The sequence below is a fragment of the Cibotium barometz genome, chromosome 11 (assembly GCF_041138505.1).
Source record: "Cibotium barometz isolate CiBa-2024 chromosome 11, ASM4113850v1, whole genome shotgun sequence".
In the NCBI taxonomy this organism is placed as follows: Eukaryota; Viridiplantae; Streptophyta; class Polypodiopsida; order Cyatheales; family Cibotiaceae; genus Cibotium; species Cibotium barometz.
In genome coordinates, this window is record NC_141056.1 from 4,193,448 (window position 1) to 4,207,260 (window position 13,813).

Sequence of the window (13,813 nt, forward strand, 5' to 3'; positions counted from 1 at the left end):
TTTCTAGATGAGTCAGACATTCACGAGATGAAGTATGTTGGGGCTATGGAAGCACATGACCACTTCAACAAAATGTGGCAAAAGGAGTTCACCAATAGCTCCCTTCTTGTCCATCCGACCATCCCCCACAGCCAGCAAAACTTGTTGATTCCAAAACAAAACAAGAAAAGCTATCGCTCAGCATGCAGAGTATGCAACAACAAAAAGTTAGCACTGGTAGAAAAAGAAGTCAAGCACCTAGTAGAAGAAGAAACACATCAGTATCACTTTATCATCATCAATCTCCTTACACAATAACCATGATCCTTAGACCAAGATGGTATACACCAACGATCAGAGACTGAACACTCCTAGACCACTATGATTGAAGGAGCCCTACAATGTCTCACATCCACCTCAACAAGTGCTGAACAATCCTAGGAGTGACTTCTCCTATCCCCAAAGCACGAACACTCTAGGTACTAGCGTCAGAAGCCATGTATGTCCAGTACCAACATGCATACCTAGCCACTAGGCACTACCTTGCCCTTTTCACTCTGGAGTCACTTCTTTTCCTCGCATCAATCGTGCCAAGAGTACACCCTCATGTTCGATCAACAAGGTCTTGGACGACCACCTTTGTGTGATGTGCCCCACGGGCAACCTGGATGCCACCCACATGGAAATCCATAAACCTATGTGGTACCTTCACAGGCTTCCACACAAAAAAAAACAACACATGAATACATTATTCTAAACAAATAAGCAAGATTTCAAAGAATGTACACCATATTCACATTCAAAGTAGTGTAAAATAGCTCGATGAGATATCACAGCTCTCGAGCTAAATCTCCAAGAACAAATTGAGTTCCTCCAACCACAACATATCATGGCAAGGTCTTCTCAAGGTTCTTCCCTTGTTGGGATCATTTCCAAGTCTCAATTCAATAAGTTAATCCAATCAACTTTACTTAAGGTCCTTTTTACGTGTAAAAATGGTCATTCTAAGGTCCTTTTTATACAAAACAAGACTCATTCTAGGGACATTGGTCTAGTTCTCATATTTAGGCCTTATCCTATGTCGAGAATTTCTTGGGAACTTTAGTCATTCATAAGGATCTTAAGGACTTCTCTTCCTTGAAGGTCCCTTAAAATTATTATAATCTTGATTTCTCAAGTTCATTTCCCTTGATATCATCCTCACAATTCTTAAGGATTGGGCCTCTTTAAATTAAGCACATCAATCCCCACTTCTCCTATTCTTGACTTTAACTCTAATCGTTATTCACCATCAAAAATGATTTAATTTGGCCTCTTCATGGTACTTTAGACTTGACTAAAGTACTCTCAGTCTCTTGAACTAAGGGTTAATCAAGACTTTCTTTCTCTAAAAATATGTTTTCCTTGAGAGAGACTGACTTAATATAATCATATTTGATACAACTTCATTTTCTAGAGACAATTCTAGGGTTTTACCCTATTCTTATCCTTAATCTTCCTTGCTTAGAGAGTCACTTCTCTTTGTCTCTCTTCTTCTCTCTCTAGATTTTTGCTACTAAATTTCTCTCTCTAGAATCTTTGTATCAATTCTCAAAAAATAATTTTCTAAATATTAACCATAATAATTTCTCATTAAACTAATCCACTATAAAGTTATTTTCTTTCTCTATAACCTATCTTAATTTTCTCTCTCTAGTTCTAGGACCAACCCTAAATTCTTAAATAATTTTTAAACCTTTTAATTACATCCCTTCGCTTATAATTTAACCTAAGGGCTAATTTTAGCTTGGGTTTATGTTAAATTAAAGAATTTAGACCAATTTTCTCTCTCTAGAAATAGATTTGTTCAAGGGAAAAAATAATTATTTTGGGGCTAAGGAAATTAACAGTGCAGTGCATATCCTTAACAAGAGTTACACAAAGGCCATGGAGGGCATGACATCTCGAGAAGCTTATTTAGGTAAGAAACCCTCAGTTGCATATTTCATGACATTTGGATGTGACTATTTTGTGCATTCCAAACTCATCCAAAACCAAGTGAGTTCTAAGAGGAGGAAGTGTATCATCTTTGGGTATAGTATGGAGTCAAAGGGTTATTAAGTATATGACCCAGAGATAGAGAAGATAGCCATGATGTGGTGTTTGAGAAACAACCTCATCAGGTAGAGGAGAATCCTTTGAGATCTTGTGGATTGCCTTATAAAACAAAAGGTTATTAGTACCAAATGGTTTGGAAGGCCAAATATAAGTCTAATGGTACATTGGATAAGTACAAGGTAAGGATCGTGGTGGGACGAAGGGTTTTGCATAGGTTGAAGGGTTTGACTTGCCCCAACAGCTAGATTGATAGTACTAAACTTGGCTACTCATATTAATAAGTAGCCGATATTGCAAATGGATGTGAAGTCAGCATTTCTAATTGGCATCTCAAGGAGGAGGTTCAGCCACCTAGGTTTGAGATACATGATTTAGAAAATAAGGTGTGCAACTCCAAAAGGCATTGTACAGGCTGAAACAAGCCCCTCAAACGTGGTATCACCGGATAGATGCTTTCTTTGTAAGTGTTAGTTTTCCTAAAAGCTTATCAGATGCAAATTTGTATATTTTCTATGAGCAAGGCAGGTACATGACCATTTTCCTATATGTGAATGACCTCACTATAATGGGAACTATGAAGAGAAGAAGATCTAATAAACACAGGAGATGTTGAGTTTAGAATTTGAAATGACACAAATCTTGGGCTTATGCCACATTTCTGTTAGGGGACTGAGGCATAGCAAGAGTTAGATGGAATCATCACTTCCCCATAAAAGTATATAGGAGAAATTATAGGCATTTAGCATGGCTAAGTGCAAGTCAGTGATGATTACTCTCATGGAGGTTATGCAAAGCTTTCTATATGAAAGATGCTTCGCCACTTGTGGATATGAAGGAGTACACAAAGTTGGTGGGAAGTTTGATCTTTCTATGCAATACACTGCTTGACATCAACTTTGTAGTTAGTATCCTTAGTAGGTTCTTAGCTCAGCAAAGTACAAGTTCATTCCCAATTGCACATGCATTTCCATTCTAGGCTAGGTTAAGGTACAAAGCCATATCTTTGCCACCACTGTTGCTTTTTCCTTCCCTCTTTTACATTACGAGCTTAGCTCATTAGATGTGTGAAACTTGCCCATGGCTCTTAAGCATGGTGATTTTGTGTGTGTGTGTGTGTGTGTGTGAAGAAATAAGGGATTATTTGGTGTATGTGCAAAGAAATAAGGGATTGTTTAGTGTTTTTCTCTTTTGCATTGAGAATGGGTATTAACCATTGGAAACTTTATGGAAACCTTGTCAATGGGTGTACCGTTAAACTTTAAGGACACCTTGTCAATGGTGTAGTTGCATAGAATAGGTTTCAATTTGTTCAATTTTCGCATTCATTTTTTATTACTTTTTTGGTTCATTTTTTTGCCAACAACTAAAAAACCCTTAAAAATATACTTAATACTTTCAATTACTTGTGCGAGATTGGGTGTACACTTCCTTGATCTACTCATTGAAACCCAAAAACCCAACTCATAAACTTAGTTTTCACCAAAGATCACAAAAATTAAAAACATGTAATAGTGCATGTGAAAAATGCAATGGTACATGGTCAAAATTTTGGATAACATTATCTATCCTGGACAAATCAAATTATAATACGTCGCACATGTAATCACTAGATAATACGTGTCATCTTTTTTTATACACTTAGATTTGTACGATGAACCATTGAAGAATACATCGATCATGTTGATTGGTATGTTGAAGCAACTTAACAGTATGTGTATCTTTTTGTTTGGTAGGTTAGACAATTCCAATTATATAGGTACAATATAGAAAGAGCTAAATTTTTCACATACAATTCATTTGATACAAAGGAAAGTATCAATGGTATGTCATATCATCATAAGCATATATCGACAATTCCAACGGTACATTGGACCATTTGAATATGGTACGTGTATAGTTGTAGATAGTTAAAATTTGCTAGAGAGTGAAACGTCTAAACACACACACACACACATAGCAGTTGCCCCACCTCCCACAACCATCATGGCTCATCTTGGGTCCTGCAATGTAAGGGGACAGGGTGTCCAAGAGTAAAGTCTACCTACTCCATGTGTGGACTGTTATGCGATGACTCTCTAGTGTAGCATGAAGCCTATTTGGCAGTGTGCCAAATCTAATCTAAGCTGTCTTTAAACCATCTGGCCTCATAGGCAATACAGGGATGTTGGGCACCCAAACTGCTTAACCATGGCTACTTCTCATAATGGGAGCCGTACAAACATGAGCTAGCCAATGTGTGGATAATACAATATGAGGCTAGAGCATTGATATCCAACACCCCCCTAAATGTCCATGAAGGTGAACTTACATTAGTTAGCCAGTGCCTGGAAACACAATATGAGGCTAAAGCATTGATATCCAACACCCCCCTAAGGTGAACTTCCTATGTGTTTTTATGCCAAGTCAATGAAGATTTTGCTTCATCTGATCCCTGCTAAGAGCCTTTGTGAAAATGTATACATAGGTCTCTGCCATTGGGTAGTATACCATCTTGACCTCCCTAAACATGATGAGCTCACACACAAAGTGATAATGAATCTCGATGTGTTATGTGAACATGAAACACAAGATTCCGAGCAAGGGCCATGTAACTGTGGCTATCACATTGTACCATTGTAGGTTACTTCTGCATCACTCCCATATCTTGTAGAATCCTCCTCAACCCACAATGCCTTACATGATGTAAAGCATGCAGCTTTGTACTCACCTCTATTGATGAGGGTAATTCTTACTAATCCAAGAAATGCATCCTTTGCAAACCAAGAGTAGATAATACTGTGTAAACTTGTTGTCTAAGTCACTTTCCCAATCTGAGTCATAAAAGACATTGAGGGTCTTGCCCATAGCATAGGTGATGTCGTACTGACTACCTTGGATGTATTGCAACACATGCATACGTGCTTTCCAATGATTCTCCTGAGGTCTTGTTAAAGAACCTACTTAGAACACCAACAACAAAACTAATTTCTGGTCTAATATTACACAAGAAGATAATATTACCAAACCAGTTTCTTGCATAAGGTCTTATCCACAAGGTATGAGATGTCTTATCCACAAGGTATGAGATGTCTTCGATGGATAGCTTTAGATCAACCTCCATTGGGATACCAACTGCCTTGCATTTAGTCATGCCACATGCCTTGAGTATCTCACTTGCATACTTTTGCTGAGAGATGAAAATGTTATCTAACTCTTGCCAAACCTCAATCCCCAAACAATAATGTATGAGCCCAAGATCTGTCATCTCAAACTTTGCACTAAGCATATGTTTGTTAGTGAGATATTTTTATGGTGATCAGCTGTCAATATGAGGTCATCTACATAGAGAATAATAAGCATATACTTCCCCTACTCACAAAAGTCATACAAATTTACATCTTTGAAGGGTTGCATAAGAGGCCAATACTCACAGAGTAAACATCAATCCTCTGGTATCATGCTTATGGGGCCTATTTCAACCCAAAGAGTGCCTTCCGTAACCTGTAAACTTTGTTTTCAAAATTGGGAACTATGAACCCATGTGGCCGTTCCACATATACCTCCTCCTTGAGGTTCCCGTTGAGGAAAGCATAACAGACTAATGCAATAATGGTGTGGATTGTGGCTCTGGTTAACCTGGCTATAGGAGAAAAAGTTTCATGAAAGTCAAAACCTTCAGCTTGTGCAAAACCTTTGGTGACTAGTTATGCCATCAGATATGTATTTTTCTTTGTAAACCCACTAAGTGCCAAATATCTTATGCCTTGGAGGACGATCTACAAAGTCCCAAGTGTGGTTTTTTTAGGATGGAGTCATACTCTAATTGTATGGCTACCAGCCTTGTTATTTTTGCTTCTCTAATCTTCTAGACCTGTGAATATCTTGAGGCATATCCTCGATGCCCATAGGTTTTGATCCATCCAAAAGTTGCTTGATTTAGGAAATGGCTTGCCTTTTTATGGCACATCATGCTCTTATTCTTCATCTTCAAAATCCATCTCCATAAGAAATGGGGCAGGTTATCCTTCATCATAATGTGACGAAGCCCAAGTTGCATGTGGAGGTTGTATTGTTTTGGTGTTTCCTTGTTGCATGATGAAAAAGGAGGAAGCTCCTCCTCTATCCACATTGGTTGTTCTTGGAATACCATATCATGGCTCACTATGATCTTCTGTGCCTTAAGGTCACATAGCCGATATCCCTTCGACTCCATGCTATAACCCAAAAAGATGCATTTCTCACTTTTGGCATGTAATTTGGTTCTCTGAGTATATGGAAAATGTACATAACATTCACAACCAAAAACTTTCAAGTGTGTAGCATAAGGTTTCTTATCCGAGTAGGCTTGTAATAACAGAGTCGCCCCTTTGAACGGAATTTATTGCACTCCTGTTAAGAATTTACAAAGTCATGTTAACTGCCTTAACCTAAAAGGATCTAGATAGATTCTTACCTTAGCATAGTCCTTGCCATCTCAATAATAGCATGATTCTTATGCTTTGTAACACCATTTTATTGTGGAGTGTGAGCGATAGTGAGCTGCTGCTTTATATCTCTTTCTTTGCAAAAATCCAAGAAAAAATTTTTCCTCCTCAGTCTATTCTAAACTACTTTAAAAAAAAAATGTCTCAATTTTCAACCAATGCAAGCCATTCCTTAAACTTTCCAAAAGCCCGAGACTAGAACCATCTTGTTGGGATATTGGAAAGAACCAACATGGTGGTTAGCTCAGATGGGTTGGGATATTGGATAAGAACCAACATGGTGGTTAGCTTGGATAGGTTGGGATATTGGACAAGAACCAATATAAAACCAACCAATTGCTTGCCTTGCCGAGAAACCAACGAGTTAGCTATGTTTGCTTTCTCCCAGTTTGTGCTATATAATAGTCTAAGATAACGCTATATGTAGCACTCCCTCATACTGTTATATAACTAATATGAGGCATACAAACATTGTAACATAGCACTTCCTTAGATTGCCATTATATAGCACACTGGAACAAGGCATAGACTTATGCCACTTCTGAGTAGAAAAAGTATAACAAATCATGAAGAATGTTCGGGATATTGTCATATACCTAAGGTTTATCTAAAAAATACCAAGGGTGTTCTAAGTACCGCTTACATTTCTTAACAATAAATATCCTTCTTATTAGGCAACATACAAGTTTACTCAGTTCAAATATGTAACCAACAAGGTCTGTTAATTCTCTACCTCTGGATGTTTATAACAACACCTCGGTTATAGCAACAAGAGACATGCCAGTTCATTAGAAACAATATAACAATGGTTGTTGAGCACATAAGAAAGGGTGAGAACAACAAGTTGCCACTAAGGAAAAAGGAGAGAAAAGCTTGGAACACGAGAACATAAGAAAGGAAACCTTAAAAAATGATAAACAAAAGAATAACAAGCTATCATGCTATATATGCATGAGGTTACTTGACAATAGTGTCAGTTGTGAATTCTATCATGAAACTACAATTACCTACTTGATTTATTCTTTTAATAAAAACTTTTCTTTTTGTGATACATACCTAGTACTACAGCGCTTTAAGGCCCGCTTTAGCATGCTTGGTCGACCTAACATTACCAATGTGATGTTCCAAATTGAAAAGGTGCACACACAAATATCAACAAAATTACCATGTAATTGAATGAAGTTCGAATCCCTTAACTTGAAGTCGAATCCCTCGACCTATGGAAAGTTCTTCGCCATGTGTTGTCGTGCCTTGTACTTCTCTAATGTACCATCAGATTTATACTTAGCCTTATAAACCCACTTTGTGCTGATGATGACCTTGCATCACTCTAGACAATCCACAAGATCCAAAGCATGGTTTCTCATATGGAGTCATAATTTGTCTGTAAACTTGTTGGCCCATGCGCATTCATTATCTTAGCCATATTGATGATGTGCCCTCTTCTACTCCTCTATGCTCTTTGATAACTACCGGCTCATCATCAAGAACAAAGTGAGCTTTCCAGTCAAAAAGTTTCTTCATTTTAGATATGTATATCTCCTCCGTGCTTCAACAATGGGCCTCCCTTTTGTTGCCCCATTGTCGGAGCGTATGGTACTGCATTTGGTGGTTGCCTTTACTAGGCTACATTTTGTTGATGTGGATAAAGTGGAGGAAGCCTTCTCCCCCACTTGATGGGGCTCTTCCACAAATAGCACATCATGACTAATCACAATCTCCCTTACCTCAGGGTCGTGTAGTCTTTAACGCTTTAGCTTAGTACCCTATGAAGGTATATTTCCTACTTGTTCCTTGATAAGTCTAGAACGCTTTAACTCGGTACCCTATGAAGGTATACTTTCCTACTTGTTCCTTGATAAGTCTAGAACATGCATATACCCAATCACATCCAAATGTTCTAAAATATGACAATGGCTTCTTGCCAGAGTAGGCATGTTGAGGAGTCATCCCCTTCATCGCTTATCCAATTGAGTACAGCAGCACTACAGTGTTCACTGCCTCGACCCTTGATAATCCTTTCCCCTTTAGCATACTCCACAACTTTGAGTCGTTCATGGGCCAAAGGTGTGTAACTTCTATTGAGTATATATACTGTTTATTGCCTTGGCCCTCGACAATCATTTATGCAAGAAGGAGGCCCACTCATTACATGGAGTAAACAACATAAGTGTTGATCACCATCGTAGATCTCATATGGGAGAAGCTCACCATGGATTCTTGAGCCATAGGCATCAAGGTAATGCATATTCATGAAAGATATCAAAAAGGTACCTTACAATTATGAGCCATTGACTTCTATACCTTTCCCATTTCACACCCAAATTATTATGTCCATGCCCATAAGACTAGGCCCCAAGCCCAGCCTATGAACATGCCCATGGACCCATGGCCACCACCACATTACAAACCATCCCCACCCAAATATGTTTTGTCCTCAAAACATTCTTTGACTTCATTGGTATGAGGATGTCCAATATATACATGTGGATGCACCATGTTGTCCCAAAATCGTCCAAGAGAGCATAGCCATGCTTAAGAGCTTCATAATCCCATGCAATTCCCTCCGAACAACCACCAAAACATAGCATCATGCAATACACACACCCCCAGAAGTGCATATATCAATAGCTTCCCAATGGAACATCATAGTAGCCTCTAAATAGTGAATCTCATAAAATTACAGCAAGCATATTCACTATTACGTGGCTCAATTCTCTCCCTTGGATGCATTCAACAAGTGCTCATATGTGGGCAAGCTGCCATGTAGCTTCATCTTGAGGTAATCCCTTCCATTTAAGAAGGTATTCATGCCAAGGGCGATTGTGAAGTACCCTTTCTCTCATGCCCAACACTCTCTCGGGAATATACTTCACCATACCATCCTCATTAATAGGAGGTAGCTCATCCAAGACTTGCACTTTCGGCCCAACATATGCCTTCAAATGAGACACATTATGAATTATTGTGGTAGATGGAAGTAACAATTGATAGGCTACTTCACCAACTCTTCTCACCACCTTGTATGGACCATAGAAACGTTGTGTAAGCTTTGTATTAGTGTTGGCCTTGAGAGAACCATAATGTGTCTTGGGAATCCTCAAGAATACATAATCCCCCTCCTTGAATTCCAATGGTCTTCGATGTGCATCTTCATAATGCTTCATCTTCTCTTGAGACTTCTTGATATTCTCTTTGCATGTTTGCAAAAGAGCTTGCATTCTTTCCACTTCATTCCTTCCATGGGGATTCACATTGCCATTCGTGAATGCTATAATTGGCACATGTACCGTGTACCTATACATAGCCTCAAATGACGACATTCAATGCTTACATGGTAAGTGCTATTATAGGCAAACTCAGCCAAATGCAACCAATCATCCCAAACATTTTGTCTCATAGCAATAATGCATCAAGTAAGTCTTAAGCCATTTATTAACCCTCTTGGTTTGACCATCGGTCTCTGAGTGATAGGCCACACTTGGAGCCAATTAAGTACCCATTTTCTCAACAAACAATGTTCGCCAGTTCAAATACTAAAATCTTTGTGAAAAGGATTGTTTTCTTAAGAAGGTAACATGGATTCTAGTCCTATGGTTTAGTGAGTGCCCATGAATTTAACATCCCGGTCACTTACTATTTGTTGCGGCATATCATGCATCCAAAACACATATTCCATGAATAGTCATGCAACCATGGATGCCGAGTATCTCACTTTTGCAGACACAAAATGGGTAGCTTTAGTCAACCAATCAACCACAACATAAATGTTGTCTCATCGTTTCTTGGTGGTAGAAAGACCCGTGATAAAATCAATTGCAATATGATTCCATTTACCCTCCAGAACGGGTAAAGGTTGATGAAGCAAACCATTACGCTTTTGTGTGGGATTCTTATTAAGTTGACAAGGCATACATTTGGCAATGTACTCCTTCGCATCACTCTAAAGGCCTTTCCAATGGAAGCTCTTCTTAATGGCATATAAGTTTTGAACAATCCCAAGTGTCCCACCATGGGAGAAGCATGCATCTCATCCAATACCTTCTCCTTGAAGTAAAGGAGTCCATTTTGCAATCGAAAATGAGGTAGCTCTTCATAAGTACCAAGCTGTAATTTCTGCATCATTTGTGAACTCTCATGCAACATGTACTCCTCTTGGATGTCTTTAATCCAATCTTTATGCACTTTCATGATGGGGCAAACAATGTACACGCCCACATCCTTGAGAGTGAATCAACCACCACATTATCCTTCCCCTTTGTATAAATAATTTCAAAATTATAATTTTGAAGGGTTGCCAACTACCACCTTTGCTTGAGTGAAAGACTTGGTTGAGAAAGAAAGTACTTGAAGAACCCTATGGTCACTTCTCACATAAAACTTGCTTCCATAGAGATAGTGATGCCATTTCTTAATCGCATGTAATATAGCACTCATCTCTTCATTATAAACATGCATCTCCTTCTCTTTATCATCAAGTTTGTGGCTTTCAAAAGCAATCACCCCATGGTCTTGATACAACACAGCAGTAATACCTATTTCACATGAATCCGCTCTAATAGTGAAAGGCTTGGTGAAATCCACGCATACCAAAATTGGGGTGGAAGTAAGCATTCTCTTCAACTCTTCAAAACTTTTATGGGCTGTTACATCCTAAAAGAATGCCTCCTTCTTCAACTTATTGGTTAATGGAGCCGCTATGTGAGCATACTTCTTAATGAACCTCTGGTAGAATGAAGAAATCCCCTTAGTTGAGTGACATTCTTAACTATAGGCCAACTCTTCACACATTCCACCTTTCTTGGGTCCACTCTAATGCCATTTTCACTTGCAATGTGACCAAGATACTCAACTTCACTTGTCATGAAAGTAAATTTACTTTCCTTTTACATACAATTGGTTGGCTCAAAGTGCATAAAAGACCTTGCGAACACGAATCAAATGCTTCTCTTCACTTTTGCTATACACCAAGATATCATCGAAGAAGACCAAAACAAACTTCAAGAGGTATGGTTAGCATTTTGTTCATTAAGGCTTGAAAAGTCGCTATGGCGCATTGCATAACCCAAACGGCACCATATAATGATACAATCCCCTTTTGGTTCTAAATGTTGTATGCATGATAGATTTTATGCTAAAAGTGAAGTTTTGAGCATTATCCATTTGTCAAAAAAATAAAGAAGTTTTAATCCTTGGAATGGGATACCTATTTTTTATTGTGATCTTGTTCAAATCCCTATAATCAATGCACATTCGAAAGATACCATGTTTCTTCTTCACCAACATTGGTGATGCAAATGGCGATTGACTTGGTTCCACCCATCCCATATCGATTAACTCTAAAACTTGCTTGGCCACCTCATCTTTCTCCACTTTTTACAACCTATATGGTGGCTTGTTGATAGGCCTACAGTTAGGCTCAAGTTCTATTCCATGATCAATCTCTCACATAGGTGGCAAGCATTTTGGCATTTGAAAATATATCTTTGTATTCTTCTAACAACTTTGCCATTCCTTCATGTGTGACCTTGCTTTCATTACCAACATCCTCCTCCTTGCAAAGCTATAATAAATATACCATGTTTAACTTCTTGAATTGAGTGCAATTGATAAGGTTTGGCTTTGGTGTATAGTTACCCCACAAAGTGACACCTCTTCCATTATGCATAAACTCTATGTAGCCACGTTCCAAGTTCATGGTTATGCATCCAAGAGTGGATAGCCAATCACACCCCAAGATTATATCAATGGGACCCATGTCGAGCATCAATAAATCCACTTTGCAATTTTAATCATGTGAGAGAACTCAGGCCACATCATGGCATACCATTTTGCAATTCATTTCAGCCCCATTAGCCACTTGTACTTTATGCAAATTTGTCAAACACTTAGGCTATAATTTGAGATTGAATATGGATTTTGTGTTCACAAATCTATGTGTACTTCCACTATCCACCACCAACACATGAGAAACTCTTTTATTGATGTATGCCTTAGCCCTCAAAGTGTTTCCTCCTTTGAACCCGACATACGAATCATGGGAGAATGTGCATAAGGTTGGTTCCATACAAGTATCTTCCAAAGTACACATAGGTAGGCCTATCGTCATATTTAACTTGTAACCAATGTTTAGTGCCACCAAAGTCAAAAGGAAATTCACCATCTGGCTCATAATCATGGTCACTCTCCTCAAAGTCTTGGCAATCATTGAAGATCTCAACCACTTTCTCATTATCATCCAAGGCTTCGGAGTACACCATATTAAGCTTGATATTCCTTGCCTTGCAAACGTAGTAATGCTCTTTATTCCATTTCTCTCCACATTTAAAGCACAAGTCTTTACTCCTCCTCAACTCATTCATGCAATCTTCCTTTATGAGCTTGCTCTTGGTAGCACCTTTAGGAGGCTTCCCATCAACACTTGTAGGCTTTTTAGGAGCATGAGAAGTATTTCTAGATTTGTAATTTGATTTTCCTCCACTTCCATACACCGTAGAACTAGGGCACAAAAGAAGTGGGTTTGGCATCCCTCAAAGACTTCCCAGAAGTGGTAGGAGCTTAATCATTACGAAAATTTCCTCAATTTGACCATGCATTTGAATACTTCTCTTCATAGATCTCCGCCACAAAACCATGGCTCTTAAATTCTTCACTAAACCCATGCACATGTAGCATGACTTCATGAATTTGTGGGTATAGTCTTTGACACTACTTTGCCTTTGTTTTGCAAGTCATCCCACTCGCACATAAGCTCGTCTTGATGCAATTGAGAGATAAAAGTGTCTCTCATTTCATCCTTGAAAGAATTCCATGAAGTAACTTTATAAGCTTGAGATTGTGAATGCCTCCACCAAGCATATGCATATCCTTCTAAATGCAATGTTGCAAAGTAAACCATAGACTTCTCACTTCTAGGGTTCATTTTGAAGTAGAATTCCATCTTGTTGAGCCACTTATCAAAGTCTTCATCGGAATTATTCTCTTCATTGAACTTTGGTAACACTATTTTGTCTTTAACACCTTTGAACTCGTCATGTCTTCTTGCATGCCCATGATTAAAATTCCCTTGCCAAATCATCATGCAACTCTTCCCTTTGCATTCTTGGAGATCTTCCGACAAAATTGGAAACCGAGTGTTGAGTAAGATCTACCACCATTATCTTACATTAAGGAGTCACGGTAGATACACCAAAGGGTCATACATTCAAGATATGAAGCAATAGTGTCTAAAGCTACAACTTGGATGGGCGCCCGTAATGGTGTGACAGAGTATT